This window comes from Muntiacus reevesi, chromosome 14, assembly GCF_963930625.1.
Source record: "Muntiacus reevesi chromosome 14, mMunRee1.1, whole genome shotgun sequence".
Taxonomy (NCBI): Eukaryota; Metazoa; Chordata; class Mammalia; order Artiodactyla; family Cervidae; genus Muntiacus; species Muntiacus reevesi.
Genome location: NC_089262.1, coordinates 16,341,649 through 16,354,034, shown reverse-complemented (window position 1 = coordinate 16,354,034; position 12,386 = coordinate 16,341,649). Strand labels below are relative to the sequence as shown.

Sequence of the window (12,386 nt, the reverse complement as noted above, 5' to 3'; positions counted from 1 at the left end):
GCCCTACCATGGAACAAAGTCAAAGTTCTAAAGTTAGTTTATCTGGACCTAGGTAATATCTCTACTCTATAATTCCTCATTTTCAGAAATTTTCTGAGCAGTTAGAAGAGAAGAAAGAGAGAAGAGGAGAGCAGACATGATGTAAGGATTATAAATGGGGACTTTATTGTCAATCATGCAGACACTATTAATAGAATAACAATATAATTTTGTGTACCATTTGCCATTTGGGGGTAATATCTATATGCAATTAAAATTGAACTGCTTAGTTTAACAATACTGACAAAAGACCATCTGAATAGTTCTAAATCTGCTAACAGAAATCTTAATTTAAATCTTCCCACAGAGAAAACTCCAGGAACAGATGAGCTAAGTGGCAAATTTTAGGCAGAAAAACTTGTAGGGTGAAATAATATGGTTTTATACCAACACTTCCAGAAAATAGAGAAATACTATATTTCCTGCTTCATCTTATGAGATCACTATAAACTTGATACCAAAATCTTCAAAGAATTTGTTAACAAGACATTTTGGCTAAGATCAGGTGTAGTAAGGGGGCCTCGCAGGTGACACAGTGCTAAAGACTCTGACTGCCGATGTAGAAGACACAGGTTTATTCTCCGAGTTGGGAAGATCCCCTGGAAGAGGAAATGGCAACCCACTCCTGTATTTTTTTTTCATTTATTTTTATTAGTTGGAGGCTAATTACTTCACAACGTTTCAGTGGGTTTTGTCATACATTGACATGAATCAGCCATAGAGCCACATGTATTCCCCATCCCGATCCCCCCTCCCACCTCCCTCTCCACCCGACTCCTCTGGGTCCTCCCAGTGCACCAGGCCCGAGCACTTGTCTCATGCATCCAACCTGGGCTGGTGATCTGTTTCACTACAGATAATATACATGTTTCGATGCTGTTCTTTCGAAACATCCCACCCTCACCTTCTTCCACAGAGTGCAAAAGTCTGTTAACTGAAAAATTCCATGGACAGAGGAGCGTAGTGGGCTATAGCCCATGGGGTTACAAAGAGTCAGACACGACTGACAGCATAAAATAAAAGTAGGAAGAAGCATTTTAAACAAAATAACAAATATGATCTGGTGATATAAAAAAATGAGTAGGTGTATGAAGAGAGAGAGATTCAGGAAGAAGAGAGAGAAAGAGAAAGAGGGCAAATGAAGAAATATATTAACAAGTAAACTGTATCTTATAAAACCACATGCCTAGATCAATGCTTAAATTTTCCTAACAATTTGCTCCTTTCTTTTCTTCATTATTTGCCTTAAGGATGTTCATTTTTCTTGTCTTCCATTTTTTGCCTTAAGGATTTTTTTATCTCCTTTCTTGAAATAGCTTTTTTCTCTCTCTGAAATCTGTTATCCTCAAATGAATTCAAATTGCTTTTTTTCTGTTTTTCCCAGAGAAGTCATAGTAACGTGATTTGTAGCTACACGTAAATGTGTGGCAAAATTCAAACTTGCAGGAAACATTTTCCTGTCTTATAATAGCTCAATAAAGCTCTAAAAGTGGTCTATTTTTAGTCCTCTTTATGCAATACCTCAGCTTTTCATCACATTTAAATAGCCTTCAGAGTGGGTGGTATTTAGTTAGAAGTCAGGCCAGAGAATAAGCCTCAAAGAAATGTGTGTTTATACAAACTTATTTTATATATTACTATATTCAGAGAATGTGTATTACTGTGTAAGCATATATAAATATCATATAAATATATGCCCACCATAAAATACACCTTTCAGGGGAACATAAGGAATAGAGATCTTTGGTTCTATATTTGTCATAATGCATTTTTATAGAGAAAGTAAGTGCTCTAATGTTACTTGTAGGAAGTTGGAAGATTGTGCTTCCAAATCATAGGTGATAGTGTCATACAACAGTGGTTTTAGCCTCTAAAATTAATTTGTTGGCAATCATTTTATATTTAAAGCTTTTACTTGCAATCTGGACAATTAGAAAACTTATTAGTTGTGGGCAAAATATTTTATCACTGCATGAAAAGATTTAGATAAAGAGAATTGAGTATTTAAAAAAAAAAAAAAAGATTTTTCTGGATATAGTAAAACACTGAAACACAATAGAACGAACACTTTCTAGAGATAATCAGTTCTCTATCGCTTCTTAACAAAGTACCACACACTCACTAGTGGGGTTTGAGAGTAAAGTTTCCAGGCAATAATCAGCTGGATTCTTTCCTTGATGTCTGTCCAGGCTGAAACCAAGGTATCAGATGAAGGTTGAAGTTTCATTCAAGGCTTAGGGCCTTGGCTACATTTGTGTGGCTGTTGACAGAATGTATTTCCCTGCATGCTGCTGCAGGACTTCTAGAGGCTTTGTCTTCAAGGCCACAGCAAACTGAGTAAAAGTTATAGTGTATACCTGTTACCCATTTGACCTCATCTGCTGCTCCTTTCAAAACTCACTACATTCCTGCTGCATCAGTGGCTTCCTTGTTGTCCCTGTATTAAAAAAAAAAAATCTTAGCCTAGGGGAAAGCACATTTCTAGTCTCTCTGGAATGTCAGTTCTCCAGATACCAACATGTCCCAGAACAAGGAGAAATAACTAACTACATTAAGGGAGCTACACTGTAAGATTTATACAATCATTAAAATTGACTTAAATATATATTGTAATGACAACATACAAAAATAAACACCATAACATTTTAGAAAAAAATCAAAATTACATAATCAACATAGGAATAAACTGTTCAAATTTTTATTCAGAAGGACTGAAAATAATCATAGTTTAGCACAAGTTGATACTTTAATAGTGGGTCTACAGAACAGGCTTCCCTGGTGGTAAACAATCTGCTTGCCAATGCAGGAGATATGGGCTCAATCCCTGTGTTGGGAAGATCCCCTGGAGGAGGAAATGGCAACCCTCTCAAGTATTCTTGCCTGGGAAATCCCATGGAGAGAGAAGACTGGTGGGCTACAGTCCATGGAGTCACAAAGAGTTGGACATGACTAAGTGACTACATGCTAACAACAAAGTACTTAGAACACAGCTATGTGTTTATGTATCTGTTGGAAGATTTCAGGAAATTTAAAAGTAGGAGCATAAATAACTATAAGAAAAGGATATTATAAACCTTGGAAAAGTCTGTTGAGGTGCATAAACAAACAAACAAAAATTCTGGATCAGCTGCAAACCGTACTTAAGTATTTAAAATAATGCAATCATCTTTGATTAAAACAACAATCAAGGACAGCTATATAAAGCTCCAATATTTTGCCCACCTGATGCAAAGAGCCAACTCGTTAGGAAAGACCCTGATACTGGGGAAGATTGAAGGCAGTAGGAGAAGGGGATGACAGAGGACAAGATGGTTGGATGGTATCACCAACTCAATGGACATGAGTTTGAGCATACTCTAGGAGATGGAAAAGGACAGGGAAGTCTGGCATGTTGCAGTCCATGGGGTTGCAAAGAGTTGGATACAATTGAGGAATTGAACAACAATACATTAGTAAGAATACTAGTGCAAAAAGGGAGACTTTGGAGGGAAAATATTGAAGAGTTAAATCTTCATCTACTATTATAGTAAGTGAATTGATAATAATCAAAATCATTAAACTACGAAGTGGTCATAAAACACACATTTAGAAAAATGGGGTGAATACCAGAGGAAAAAGTAAAAAGTCATGGATGTGATTGCCTCAGGAAGCAGGGCTGAAAACTACAGCGTGTCAGCTAAGACATCTCTGTTTTTATAACTCAATATCATTTGATATTTACGGCATGCACATTTATTAATTTGATTACAAATTAAGAAACAACATTACATTCACAATGAATATCGGGAGTGAAAATTATTTAGGAAGGCCATTAGTTTATTATTATTTTAAGTAGTATAAGTCTCTTCACAACCCAATTACTGAACTCCTGTTATGTGTTTGAGAGCATGCAAAGCTTTGCAGATAGAAAGATAAATAAGTCAGAATGAGTTAGATTCCTGTTAGCCTCAAACATAAGCCTTTTCTTGATTGTGACTGGCTCATTTTATATCCATCTGCTGTTTTTCTTACTAGAAATTTGTAGCTGTCCACTAAGAGACAATACTGTTTTTTAATATTTTAAATTAATTTATTTATTTCAACTGGAGGATAATTACTTTACAATATTGTGATGGTTTTTTCCATACATCGACATGAATCAGCCATGGATACACATGTATCACCCCATCCTGAAAACCCCTCCCACCTCCTTCCCCATCCCATCTCTCTGGGTTGTCCCAGAGCACAAGCTTTGAGCACCCTGCTTTATGCATCAAACTTACCATCATCAAATAACATCTTGCTTTCAGCCTAATAGTTTTGAGATTCATAAGGCAGTAGATATTAATCAGTTCAGACTTGATTTCCAAGAGAAAAATCTGTAGGCTACTAAAGTGGCAAGATTAGTGATACAAGGGTAGTTTATCACTCAGAGCACTTTTGAGCATACAGTGAAAAAATATGAATTTACTTAGTCTGAGTATACAGTTCTTATTAGAAGGAACCCCAAGAATATGTGAGTAAATATACTTGTAAATGTGACATCAAGTTAGTCTCTACCTTTAAAAAATCTTTTTTAAAATACGCTAATTTTTTACATAAGGGTGATACAATATACAGAATTTGTATTGGTAATAACAACACTTTTAAAACATTTACTTATAATTGCATATCATTGTTCTAAGAGATTCATGTGATATGTCTAATTTGTGACCTTTAAATATAACAGGGGATTTTTAAAACTCATTGACATTTCCTGCAGATATTTTAGAGTAGATTTCAGGTGCTTTGATCACAAAAGATTGCTATGTGAGGAAAAGATATGCTAATTAACTTGACTGCAGTGAACTTTTCATATGTATATCAAATCATATTTTATACCTTAAATATATCCAATTTTCATTTTAAAATAAAATTTTAATTTTAAGTTGTTTTTATTGAAGTGTAATTGACTTACAATAATATGTTAATTACTGCTATACAACAAAGTGCTTCAGCTATATATGCATTACTTTTTAAATAATCTTTTCAAAAATATGGAACGCTTCACAGATTTACATGTCATCCTTAAGCAGGGGCCATGCTATTCTTCGCTGTATAGTTCTAATTTTAACATATGTATCGCTGAAGTGAGTGCCAAAATAGCTATAAAAGTCACATTAGGAACTGAAAATCAAATAGAAGATATTATTTTAAAACACTATTTTCAGGGACAGTATCACAATTGCTTTACATACTCTAATCGTATAACACTAGCTCTAATTTTGAAAAATCTTGAAGATGTAATCTGATCTACAGTTCTTAAAATCAGGTAAATAATTATCCTTACCCCCAGTAGATTCTATTGCATGTATAGCCAAGTGTGTGTCTTCATTCATGTCTGAGTAGTGAGGTGCTTGGACTCCATCATGGTTTACTGACTTTTGTCTTCTTAGTTTGTTTATTTGTGTTTTCCCTTACTTAAGCATCCTAAATAAAACTCTCAAGATTGTATTAATGAGCTCAGTTCAGTTCAGTTGCTCAGTTGTGTCCGACTCTTTGTGACCCCATGAATCACAGAACACCAGGCCTCCCTGTCCATCACCAAGTCCCGGAATTTACTCAAACTCATGTCCATTGAGAGTATTAATACTTATCTGTATATTAATGGATTGCAATTTATTCACTTTACACATACATATATTTAAAACCAGAGGCTATGATTAAAATTGGACATTTGTTCTCATTCTGTACTTCCGAAACTATTCACAACATACATATTAAGTTAAATATGAAAAAAAAGTTAAGTATGAATATGAAAATATAACAAAAAATAATGACAGCAAGTTCCAAATTCTTTCTCCTCATTCATTCTTGCCTAATTGTCAAATAAAATGCCCCTTAAACTGAGCCGTGTTCCTTGAAAAGAGCAATGTTTTCCTAGAGCACTAATGATGAACCTGGGGCTTCTGCGGTGGTGCTAGTGGTAAAGAATCTGCTTTCCAATGCAGGAGACAAAAGAGCTGTAGGTTTGACGTCTGAGTGGGAAGATCTTCTGGAGTTGGAAATTGCAATCCACTCCAGGACTCTTGCCTGGGAAAATCCATGGACAGAGGAGTCTGGTGGGTTACGGTCCATAGGGTCACAGAGTCGGACATGACTGATGTCTGAGCATGTTAGTCGATCACTGTGCACACACAATGATGAATTTGAGAGATCTCTCAATTGGCAATGTTTTTTAAATTATTATTTCCTCCTGTTTGCTGCTGCCACAGTTCCTGATCTCTTCTCTATGGAGTCCCATTAGTTATTGCTCTGCTATCTTGAGTCACAAGGATCAAGGACATTCACTTAGGACATTCACTATCACTTTGCCAAATGTTATCATCACTGTTACCTACATGCAGACTCTTTATGTGGTGCCTCCACTTGAATACAGTATGTTACAATCCCTACCTGCCAAAAGAATCTACTTTGAGAAGAAAACATGTAGAATGAGATGACTGAGTTTGGGAAATCCAAAATTTGATAGTCCATGTTGCTAATCTCCAACCTTCCTCCTAGCAATGTTTCCTGCACACTCAAACAGGCTCTGCTCCCATGGGCTCCCTTAGTTGCTTTGTTCTGTTCTCTCTCTCTAGCCTTGATTCACATTTCAACAGAACCAAGTTATTATGATGCATACAGGCCACAGCAAAAAGAATAGAAGCTTGTCTGAGATAATGAAACACATCTGCATAGAAGTTAAATCTCATTTTTAGTATATATCAAATCCTGAAATTTGTCTGTCTTATAGTTTTATATTATTGAGGTCAAAGAAGTTTTATCATATACCTAAAAACTCACTGAAGGGACTTCCCTAGTGGTCCAGCGGTTAAGATTCCATGCTTCCACAGCAAGGAAACACAGGGTGTTCCATCCCAATTGGAAAACTAAGATCCCATATGCTTCACAATGTAGCAAAACAAAACAAACAAACAAAAAAAAAACTGTACTCCAACGAAAATTGACTAAAGAATTTTTTTTTTTAATTCACTGAAAATATGCCTTTACTTAAGGGAAGAGAAAATATATGGAAATAAATTTCACTGTCTCTGAGTGCTACTATTCACAAAGCATTCAAAGAAGACATGAGTGAATACAACTGGGCTCCTGCAATTACTAAGAAATAAAACAAAGCACTTCACATTTTAGTCTTTTGAAATATTGCTCATCTTACAGGACAGTGCTTTTATTAAACTTACTCCCCATACCTTTTCTGTAATCACCAGTGGAAATGCTACTTTATCTCCTTCTCCTCATATTCCAAGTTATATTATAACAATTATATAATGATTATAACAATAACCACCTTAATCAACTTGAAAATTATTATAATGAGACAAATGCAGTTGGCAAAAAGGAATACTGCCATAATCAAGGGCTCTAAAATTTCCCTTTCACTGAGATATGCTTCTTTCTAGATGATTTTTTTTTTCCATTTCAATTTATCCTACAGTCACAACAGTTATTTTAATAAAAAGTCAATCTCACAATTTCAGAGATTTATGACAACACTCTCAAACCTTCTCATTTCCTAAAGACCAAAACCCAAGTCCTTTTTATTTTTTTGGCATCTGAGGCAACTAAAAATAATGTGTACTTGTTTCTTAGAGCCCCTAATTATAGTGATCCTGATATTTTTAATGACAGTGGATGATGAAGGCAAGGAAGTTTCAAGGAAGATAGAGTAAACTTTACATTTCAACTTCTAAGTCTGTATATCTTGCTCTTTCAACTAATAGCCACTGTGCCATTCAAAATTTAGCTTGAACATAACCTTTAACATGACTAATCACTATCTGCAAAGTACCTCCTGACATCCCCTTATAATTGCCAAAACTCCACCTTATAGGTTAGAGCAGCTACATGAATTTGAGGTGCCACTTCTTGTCTTTAGCGCAAGCTTTGAGTCAAATGTACTTAATAGCTTCACATTTCAAGAAGAAATTTTTTTTTTCAAGAACTAAATAACAGAGCTGACCTTATTCATATAATAAAATGTCATCCTGTCACATAAGCTTGCAAACATTCTGAAACAAGCTCATTAGCAAATAATAATGCCAAAGAGTAACTTTTTAGTGTCAGTAAATACACTTTACATCTTTCTGATAATTTGCAAAAAGCAGAGCAATTATCAGAACTATGCCTTTCTCTGTAGTGAAAGAAAAAAAATCTGTAAAACTTAAAAATGTATATTTAAAACATAAAGCAAATCAAAGATTCTTCGTTCTTCCAGTATGAAAAATTTTTAATAATATTCTAAACCTTAAGTGACCTATTTACATGGGATTCTGCTGTTACATAATGAAAGTTAAAAAGGTGGTTAAAAACTTAAAATAGACCCTCTGATTCAAATCCCATGTCTTCAAATTACCTTAGAAATAATTCAGTTCAGTTCAATTCAGTTCAGTCGCTCAGTCATGTCCGACTCTTTGCGACCCCGTGGACTGCAGCACACCAGGCTTTCCTGTCCATCACCAACCCCGGGAGCTTGCTCAAACTCATGTCCACTGAGTCGGTGATGCACCCAATTGCGTGTTTGTGTGTGTGTGTGTACATACACAAGTTTCCAAAATACCCACACGCTATGCAGGTTTTCAGGATAGGTAGATATTGACATTTCAAAGAAATCACAGTTATCAAAGTAGACAGGTAAATATAATTATAAAATAATTTGAAGTCTTCCTAAATAAGGAAATTTCACTCAGTTGTATTCAACTCTTTGCGACTCCATGGACTGTAGCCTGCCAGGTTCCTCCATCCGTGAGATATCTCGGGTAAAAACACTGGAGTAGGTTTTGATTTCCTTGTTCTGGGGATCTTCTCAACACAAGGATCAAAACAGGGTCTTCTGCATTGTAAGAAGATTGTTTACCATCTGAACCACCAGGGAGACCCAAATGAAGAAATTCTTTACCAATATTCAGAATGACTTGAATTAGCTAGAGATAAAATTGGAGAAAACATTTCATAAATATGTCTGTGCACTTGTGTCCTACTCTTTGTGACCCTATGGGCTGTAGCCCACCAGGTTCCTCTGTCCATGGGATTTCCCAGGCAAGAATACTGGTGTGGGTTGCCATTTCCTTCTCCAGGAGGACTTTCCAACCCAGGGATCAAACCCACATCCCCTGCATCTCCTTCATTGGCAGGTGGATTCTTTACCCCTGAGCCACCTGGGCTTCCCTGGTAGGTCAGCTGGTAAAGAATCCTGCAAAGCCAGAGACCTCGGTTCAATTCCTGGGTCAGGAAGATCCCCTGGAGAAGGGGTAGGCAACCCACTCCAGCATTCTTGTGCTTCCATGGTAGCTCAGCTGGTAAAGAATCTGCCCACAATGGGGGAGACTTAGGTTTGATACCTGGGTTGGAACGACCTCCTGGAGAAGGGAATAGCTACCCACTCCAGTATTCTGGCCTGGGAAATCCCATGGACTGTAAAGTCTATGAGGTCGCAAAGAGTCAGACACAACTGAGTGACTTTGACATTTCACACCTGGAACAGAAGTGTGCAATATAGACAGGAGACACAGAACGGTGTAATATTTCCATGTAAAACAGAGCAATCCTTTTTACAGTCATATATCTGAAGGACTTTCATTCTAGACTTAGATAGTGGAAAAAAGTCATTATTTCTATATATTCTATAGGTCAAGAATGTTTTGAAGAGTATGATAAATAAGTACCACACCAGAGAAAGTAACACTTGTGTAGATAGTAGCTTACATTGGGATTGGGAATATCTGGCAAATAATACACTATTTTATATTTTATGTATTTTTCTAATATACAGTTTTATACATTGTTTAGAAATGCATTATATATCTGGGTGTGTGCTAGGAGATATATTTGGCATCTTTTGTTTGGCATTGGACACAACTGAGCAACTGAACTGAACTGAACTGAACTGATTAGTACAATCTTGAGAGTTTTATTTAAGAGGATTAAGTAAGGAAAAACACAAATAAACAAACTAAAAAGACAAAAATCAGTAAACCATGATGGAGTCCAAGCACCTCACTACTCAGACATGAATGAAGACACACACTTGGTTATACATGCAATAGAATCTACTGGGGGTAAGGATAATTATTTACCTGATTTTAAGAACTGTAGATCAGATTATATCTGATAAGGCATCTATAAATACCTAGGCAGGGGCAGTGTCCTCCTCAGCCCAAGTGCCCCTAGGCACAGCAGGAGAGACTGAAAGCTCAACAGGAAAAAGCTGGGCTACACTCAGGGTTTGCAAGTGTTGTGTCCCCACATCTGGCTCAGGGATTTGGGGAGTAAGCAAAAAGCAAAAGGAAATTGAAGTCGCTCGATTGTGTCCGACTCTTTGGTACCCCATGGACTGTAGCCTACCATGTTCCTCCATCCATAGAATTTTCCAAGCAAGGGTACTGGAGTGGGTTGCCATTTCCTTCTCCAGAGGATCTTCTTGACCCAGGGATCAAACCCAGGTCTCCCACGTTACAGGCAGATGCTTTACCATCTGAGCCACCAGGGAAGCTGGTAAACAAAACCTACCTGGAAAATAACTGGGAAAGAAATCCAGTAATTGCCTTCAGCACAGGTGAGGAAGGAAAGGAGGTAGGGCCAAGGACAAGAGCACTTCACATCACAAACTGAACTTGGGAAACTGGAATGGACCATCTTCAACTGGCCTTTAGAGGAAGAACAGATGGATGATGGGAGAATCCACAGGAGGGAGAGAAGGAGAGGCAATGTGGCTAGAGGGCAACAGACCTGTTCTTCTCTGGGTACAAGAAGAGAGCAGAGGCACCAGGTCTAGGCAGTGAGCTCACAAGGACCAAGTTTCTGCACCGTAGAGACCACCCACTTGCCCTCACCCTGCTACTCATTCTGCTCGCTTGCTGGTGTACGGCCACCCTCTGGCCCCAAGGGAGTGGATGGCTCTGTGACCTCAGGCCCGGCCTCTTCTGTGCCTCCTCCCTTGGAGGTAGCGCTGGCCTCTGCCCCTTTGGCCTGGTGCTCCTGGCTCTGAGGAGTGGCAACAGCCTTTCCTTCCTGGGCATGCCTTCCTTGCTGCAGGGAGCCATTTCCCCCTGTTCCTGCTCTGCCTCTGCGGGTCAGGAGACAGACAAATCACACCCACCCTCCTTCCAATTTCTCTTGAGGACAGGCCACTTTCTTGAAAGAGAAATCCTTCCTCTTCTTGGCGGTCTCCATGGGGGTACCCCTTCTCCCCTTGGCCTCAGCTCCCTGCCTAGGGGGTGCTGGCTCGAAGGCGTCGCCAGTGGCCCCAGCTGCCTCCTCTGTTCCCTTCTTGGGGGTTGACTCCCCTTCATCTTTGGGGGATAATCTCCATTGCTTTTCACGTGGCCATTCCCCTGTCTGTCAGCTTTGGAGGGGGATGCATCTGCTGCCTCCTGGGCGGTCAGGTCACTCCTGGGAACCTTGGAGCTCTGGCTGCCCATGGTCGAGGGTTTCTGCTGGGGGGCCCCAGAGCCACCCCAGCACAGGGAATTGTTTGGTTGTGTGGGCCTGGAGGGTGGAGGGGTGGGGATGAGGTCTGAGGGCGAAGGGTGTTAGGGGAAACCGAGGTGCACCTCTGCTGGCTGTGACCACCACTGCTCCGCTTCTGGCCAGAGTGCCTTGGCATTATTTTAATTTTATAAAAATTTGAGAATTGAAAATATTTATACAGGAAAATTATTTGATTTTTATCAAATGAAATTTAGAAATGAAGCAGGATCTGTGAAATTTAATATACCATGTTTTGCATAATATATGCATTCTGGACATTTTGTTTTCATCCTCGGGAAATTTTAGGGAGAAATGGCTTAAATATAGATGGTGTAAAACAATCAAGATAACTATACAACAAAGATAAAATAATCAAAACAGAAAGTTCCTAACATAAAATGACACACATAGAGTAATGGAACAGAATGCAGAGCCCAGAAACAAATCTTCACATATATATTAATCAGCATTTGAATATGAAGCAAACAAAACTTGTTAGGAAAATGGCAGTCTTTAATAAAGGAAGTTGAGAAAACTACATACTCACATGGGAAAGAAAGGAATTGCATCCCTATTATACACTGCTCACAAGAATTAACTCAAAATTAAAGATTTAAACATATCACCTGAAACCATAAAACTCTCAGAAGAATATTTAGGAAAAAGTTTATTGACATCTGTCTTGACAATAATTTTTTTTTAATATGACACCAAAAGCACAAGCATAAAAGCAAAACTTAGTAAGTGGGACTATATCAAATCAAAAGCCTATGCATAGCAAAAGAAGTAATGAACAAAAGGAAAATATATTCTACAGAATGTGAGAAAATATTTTCAAATTATATATGTGAAAAGCAGAT

At 37.9% G+C, this 12,386-nt stretch overlaps 1 non-coding gene and 1 pseudogene across 1 annotated transcript; both read right to left on the bottom strand.

Moving 5' to 3' along the window:
- Window positions 1-5,048: 5,048 nt before the first annotated feature.
- On the bottom strand, window positions 5,049-5,155 carry LOC136146769 (U6 spliceosomal RNA). The gene has a single exon (XR_010659057.1). It is a non-coding gene; the product is annotated as a U6 spliceosomal RNA (small nuclear RNA).
- Window positions 5,156-10,893: 5,738 nt separating this feature from the next.
- LOC136146322 (MARCKS-related protein-like) lies at window positions 10,894-11,477 on the bottom strand (annotated as a pseudogene).
- Window positions 11,478-12,386: the final 909 nt, after the last annotated feature.